A 6,955-nucleotide genomic window follows, 5' to 3' on the forward strand; every position below is an offset into this window, starting at 1 on the left:
TCTAACTTCCAGCAATTTCTTGTTATTGATGGAAGGAAAGGGAATAGGAGCCAGAGCAGCAATACAAACCATTGCGGCTCTGAGAATAAGAAAAATGTTCACACAACAATGGTAGAAAAATATTTTGGATTCCAGAAACAACTAGAAGAATACAAGTTTTCCAGGGGCATAAATTTGTTAGTCCTCTAGGATAAGTATGCCACGATAAAATACAGCGATAAAAAAAATCACTGACTGAATTGCTTGAGATGGCGCATGGAGAAGGGGGAAGGCAGGAGAGGCAATGTTAATAAATCATTGTCCTGTCCAGGGGGGTTCCATTATTCAAAGAGACGGGCAATTACGAAGGCATACCGCTGCCCCGCTTTCAAAGTTTAACATTCCTGTTTGACATCTGATCTAGCAAACAGTGTTAGGAGGTATCCAGGCAGCATGCACACCACTTTAAACGATTAAGGGAGCAGGGTGCTTGAGCACGTTGGCATCCTAGGCCATAGCTCTCCAGCAATTAAAGACATACATACATATGTATCTGTTTAGATATTTACTGATATGGCCCAAATTTGGTTTCACTGAGAAGGGGAAACCACATTCCAGGCTCAGTCTCACTGGTGTGAACTCTGTGGCTGCTGCATCCCTGAAACAGGTAGGCTTACACTGCCAAAATCAGAAGCTGCCTCCCCTTCTTTCCTTTCTGAAGTGACGGTTGTGCTCCCGCTGGCCTCCAGCTCTCTGCTTCTAGAGAAAGGTCACTGAAGTGTTGGCAAGGTCGGGTGGGTTGTTCAGACGCAGCCACCTCCTCACCCTCCCCAAATAACAGTGTGGCTAGCTCCAAATCCAGTGACTCTAATTCCACAGGACAGATTCAAAGAGATACTTTGTGCTCAACTCAGGGAATATAACACCGACCCTTGAAAATAAACCACAAAGCTACAAACTTGCTTCAGCGCAAAATCGCAAATACTTTGGTTTCTGCATCTGCATTTATCCCCTCCTGTTTCCAGTGGTCATTGGAAGGCTGACCACGAATTAAGGAAACAAAAATCTTTCATCTGACTGCATGTTTGCCTACCATAACCCTGCTGCCACCTTCCATGATGGTCCCAGTAACCTCTGATAAATTAGAAGACACTGCACCATGGGTTGGGGCATTAACTCCTACCTGGGGTCCTTCTCATAGACCTTGGGTATGAGCCTGGTACCCCACCCTTGACTCTGAAGCCTAGCTACAAAACAGAGCTAATGAGACTGATCTGTCTTGCTAGGGTGTGCTTTTTTTGTGTGTGTGTGCATATACACAAGGCTAAGGGCTGCAGATGAGATGCTGTTAATACAGCAGCAACACCGGAGTTAACATTTTCTAGTGTTGTACACTGGGAAGTGAGAAAGGAGTTAGATGGACTAATTGAGGTAATATTTTATAAATATCTACTGGATGCAGAATGCAACCGAGTGTACAGCCCAGTACGAACTGGGAGTTGAAACATCAGTTTGGCTTGCCTGACCTTTAGACTTGCATCTTTATTTATGGGTTGAGCCACCCTCTCCTCCCCCGAGCATGGCCAGAGTTTAATCATTTGAAAGAAGAGGGAGACAGCAGTGAAGAGTAGCTCTAGCGGTGACAGGCTAAGGATAAAATCCAGGCAAGCTTTGCAGGGAGAGGTACTTACTGTGCCTTATTTCCTTTTGCTGTGGAATGCTTCAACTTTCCATGTTCTGCATCATTTATCAAGCCTCTTGTGGGTTCAAAACTAATTTACAGAGCAGGGAGACGGCTTGCTGGAGACAGCATCTCTATACTGCAGGTCGAATGCTCTGTTGTTTTCACTCTGTGTGGCCAGCAACCTGGCCCTCCCTGTGCTGCAGCACCATGCAAGGGAACTTGGAGTGGAAGCACACAGATGGAGATAAGCAGGGTTTCAGCCTGCTAACCCCAAACTAGTTAAAGCTCACATATGCCTCTCATAGTACCTTACATCAGCTTGGGATGTCAAGTTCATAGGCTAAAAGTTGTCATTTGTTCTCTGACTGAGATACCCATTTCATCCAGCTGCTACAGGTTTCTTGGGGCTTTTGGGGAGGGCCCACAGAAAAGCCTCTTTCCCGTGGGAAGACCCACTGATCTGCCTGACCTATGTTGATTCCCCTTAGCCTGTCTGTTGCAGATCTCCTCTGCTCAAGATTTTAGTACAAGAAAGCTGTAGGGTCTGACTCTGCTCCCGCTGACACAGATGCTGATGGTTTGTAAGTCCAGGGACCACATGAATGCCTGCCAGGCCCTGGTATGAACGAGTCTCCACCTTCCTTCAGCTGCCAGGCCAGAGGCTGCTTACTGAAAGTGATGGTCACAAGCAGGCAGGTGTCCCGGCAGCATTAGCTCCTTCCTCTGGGTGGTATTTGCTCTGGATGTTTGTAACGGTGGTCCTCATCTCAGTAGTTACTGTCTCATTGGCTATAATGTTCTGGCATTCAGAAGAGAGAGGCTTTCATTTTCAGCAGAGAAAAATACACTGGATCGAGGCAAGAGGAGGTCAGCTGCCATCTTCATCCTTGCAACCTTCCTCCCATCTTCCTTGAAAAAGTTCTGCTAGCAAACACATCTATCTGGATGGTTTGTGATGGATCTGAATGCCCATTGAAGAAACTCCCAGAAATCAACAGCTTACAAAGAGAAGAAGCTCACAAGCCATGTCAGTACCACTGTCACCCCTGAGCTAAACCAGCAGGCTTTGCAAATGTGATTCTTTGCTTCTCTCCAGTTTTTCTGTCACCTGTCTCAAGTAGCTTTTTGTTACAAGCAGACGTGAAAGCGGATTGCCTGGCTGTGCCATGCATTGTTCAAAAGCCACAGGAGGCTGGGGAGCATTCTGGTTGAAGGCCTTGTCCATATCAGCAAAATCCAAGGGCGGAGATCAGTGGAAGAAGATGCCAGCAGACCCTCCATCTGCTTTGCATTTGCACCTACTGATGACGGTGTCAGTGCCAGCTGGAACTTTTGGCTGAGCTATCACAGGGAATTACTGACATGCAGCACCTGAAAGGAAAGGTTTTGTGATCCTAGAGACAAAGCTATGGGTACAGCATCTCCTATCCAGACGGGGTATGCAGTCTAACCCAAAGCAACCTTAAAATATGGGAAGTCCAGGTCAAACCTTTATGTTCAGTGGACACATTCATGCACTCACATGTGCATGCACCCACACACCGCTAATAAAACAGCATTAGTCCTCTTATAAAACACTAAACTGAAGCAGCATCCTTTAATTATGCTTAGGCTCAGAATGTTAAAAACTAACCTACTGTTCGAGACCAGTTGTCCAGTCTTGGCTATTTCTGTGCTGTAGGGGTGGTACCACTGTTGCCACTGTGAGGTGCACAGTGCCATAGGTGAAGACCTCTTCTACGCTGCTGTAGATCGTAGGTGTTCTGTGCTTGGGAGCTCACTTGCTAGGGCACACTGCTGAGCCCTGGCCACTGAACCCCCGAGCAGCACTGCATGTGTTTTCACAGAATGCAAACTGTTCAAGCTCTTGAGTTGCCCTCTCTCTTTCGTGCCCCAGGAAAAAGTGCTGGTTTATATATCATTTTCTCCAGTCCAAGAGTTTGTTCTGCAATCTAGGCTCCAAGCACTTCTGTTTTCACCACCGCTGACCTCCAAACCCCAATGGATATTTGAAATGCCTAAGTGAACTGCACCTAGGAGGAATGCAGGTATGGGAACTTTATTCCAGACTGCAGAATATTAACTGGTTTTACCCGGCTGACACTGGCAATTTGGTTTTCATCACTCAACATCTTTGCCTCAGAAGAACAAATGCACAAATTGAATTCTGGCACCAGAGCCCCATTCCAGAAGACGTTTATTAGCTATCTTACCAGTAAAAGAGCAGAAAGAGGCTTTTCAGAGAGGTTGCATCCTGTCCTCTTGAGCAATCCTTGAGTCATTATCTCAGGGTCTCACATTTCAAATACTGTAATAAATGAAACTATTCATTAGGAAACTGGCAGTCCATGGTCACCTTCTGATATCTCTAGCAGTATTCTCACAGTGGGCAGGCTTAGCGAGTCTCTGATTTGGATGAGGGAACCTTTTTCAACAGCTGTAATAGACCCATTGTGACACTGAAGATCTGTCTGGATAGCCAGTATTTTCTTGGAGATATAGGCTCAATATTTTCCTTACAGTAGTGAAGAATTCCCTGTTAAAGATTTGGAAAGTCTTCTCTCGCTAACATCCCAGAGGCTGGACTCCCATAATCCACCTTTACCTTGGATGGCCTTCCTGCAGTCTGGTGAAGTTCCACCACCTGACCAGAGTTTCCCAGGCATGGGTGGAAGCTCGCCTTGTCCCAGTGCTAGCAGAACGTCTGTCCTGGAGAGACCCGGGCAGGAAGGAGAGGCCTGCCGTGCCCCAAACCTACTGCTCTTGTCAGAGAGATGTGCTTGTGAACCTGAAGACATCTGGGTCTGTCAACCTGTGATGAGTACTGATGTTCCGAGCTGCAGAGGTAGCTTTGGTTTGTCTATGTAGCAACATAAACCACTAGGAAAAACTGGTCACTCACCACAGCACCTTATGGGCTCTAAGAACTGACCTGCCACGTGCATTACACAGCTTTGTCACTCCGCTGCCAGCCACCACCACCCCAACTGGGCACGTGCCAGATGGTTTTTGATGTGAAAATTTTTCTCTTTAATTCCTCCTTATCACCCCCATCCAAGCCTGCGGCCACAGCACACCTTTTATCATCAGCTTTGGGAGAAAACGTAGCAAGGTAGGGAAGATCATCAGCAGTTGAGCTCCTGGCTCCTGGATTACCTGGAGCGTGCAGCTGGGTGCAAGGAAGGACTTTGTGTCTTCCTTCTAACTAGGCAAAAATCCTGCCTTTTCTGAAGGGGGGCTTACGGGCTCACTTCAGCGAGGCCAGGGTTTTACCCTTCTGCTTCTGGAAGCACACTGTAAAAGCAGCTGCAAGCAGAGAAGTGCTCAGGTGAGAGGCAATGCTACGCTACTGCTGCTCCTGTGCCAGGGAGAGCAGCGGGCTGAGGGTGCAGGAGAGAGCCACGGGGGCTGGCAGCATGCGGCATCATCTGCAGCTCAGGGGGTCTCTGCCTCAGGTCCTGCACAGTGATCAATCTGTTTCCAGAGTAGGTGCAAAAGTCATCGTGTTTTCTCAGCACCAATTTTCAGAAGGAAAGGACTTTATGGAAACCACATGCAATTGACTTAAAGACTGATGCTACCAACACCTGCCATCCCTATTTATGTCTATTTTTAATATCTCTTCATACAATGCTGACGCAGCACAATCTCTATTCTATGATATCCTTCCTAGAAGCTGAGCTTTGCCGAGAAATTTCACACAACCACATGTAGAAATAACCAGATAAATCTCCAGCAGAAATGGATGAAGTCGCCTGTGTATTTTTTGGTGGCTTGAAAGGTTCTCTCTGCCCCTAATGCCCACAGATACGCCAGCATCTTATGAAAAGAGATGAAAGCTCAGACCACGTTGGCTGCCCATGGGCACACTCTGATGCATGGAACGTGCCCAAGCCCCTGGCCACTGCAGGTCCTCACGGTGAACAACAGCTTTAACTGCTTGGGAATGCACTGAATTTCTCTGTACCGATCAGTTATGTCCCACTTGCTGTGAATGACTGACCTCTTAAGCCTTGAGGTGCAGGACTGCACTGTTTTCCTGCAAGGGTCAACACTACTTCTTCTTTCCAACCCAAATCCCAAATCTTGATTCCTAGGCCACACTAATTTATAGTAGTCTAAATAGCAGGATTCCCCAGAGTGTTTTACATTTAAAAATTTAAATGTAAGTGAAATAAGCTGGACCTGAGTTAGTTATACTAGCAGCTTATTAAGGCTATGTGAATGAATGTACGCACACAATGTGTACAAGAATTCTGCCTCCTTCTTCCTGCGAAAGCAGCTTTAATAAGTTCTTCTGTTAGGTATTTCTTGAAGACGAGACTGAAAACCAAACCTGAGCTATTTGGATCATCTGCCTCAGTCCATCTGAGCTATGTGATTCCCCTTTCCTGCTCTTGACGACAGAACCTCTTTTGCTTGTTACCCTCACTTTGCTGCTACAGATAATTCCATGTAGCTTTTGGGTATCAGCTATGGAAACCATGCCAGCTTCTCCAAAGTAGGTTTTGTTGGTAGCTTGTCACAATTCAGCGGTGACGTGAAACTCGGTTTCATCCCTGCAATTTGGAGCAAGTTGAAACACTGTTTGATATTTAAGGGGCCTTTGTTCTTTAACACATAGCTGTTTGCCACTGTACTTTGGCAGCTTCTTTGGACGCTGGCACAAGAGGGCTGATTCTGTGAAAGGCCTGAAGCCCCGAGTTCCTGCTGCTTGTTTCTGCTGTGCCATGGTGGAAGATGCTGTGGAGCCTTCCCACGCCTGGGTGAATCCAACACTTGCTAGGAGCTCTGGCTTTCCAGTCAGGAGCTGCTGCAAGCATCCATTCCCTTCTTTCTAAAGTCCTTTCCATCCCTTTTGCCCCCGTGCTTCTGGGCCATATTCAGACTCCCTCATATACTGCCTATGCCCAACAGCACTTTTTAAGCAACATCCAGGTGTCCCAGGCCCCAAGCTGCTTCTGAGGTCTGTAGGGAGGCTGGCATGACAGCCCTATACCTCTTGTTTTAGTTGCTACTCTACCCCGCCTTCAAAAATCTAAGCAATCCTGCTCACCCCTCTCTTATCCCCGCCTCATGGTGCTTCCACGCTGCTCCCTAGCTCACGGCCTCCGAAAGGAGAGGTAGGAGAAGCGCTCTGCGGGGTGTGATCCCCAGCCAAAGAGAGCATTGACCCACAGAGCATCCCTTCCATCAAGTGGACCAGATGACAAGAAAGAAAAAAAAAAATTCTCTCTAAGACCTGTACCCTGCAGAGACAGACCCGCCGGCTGCCCGGGTCCTCCCTCCCGT

The sequence above is a fragment of the Egretta garzetta genome, unplaced genomic scaffold (genome assembly GCF_000687185.1).
Source record: "Egretta garzetta isolate BGI_Z169 unplaced genomic scaffold, ASM68718v1 scaffold139, whole genome shotgun sequence".
Taxonomy (NCBI): domain Eukaryota; kingdom Metazoa; phylum Chordata; class Aves; order Pelecaniformes; family Ardeidae; genus Egretta; species Egretta garzetta.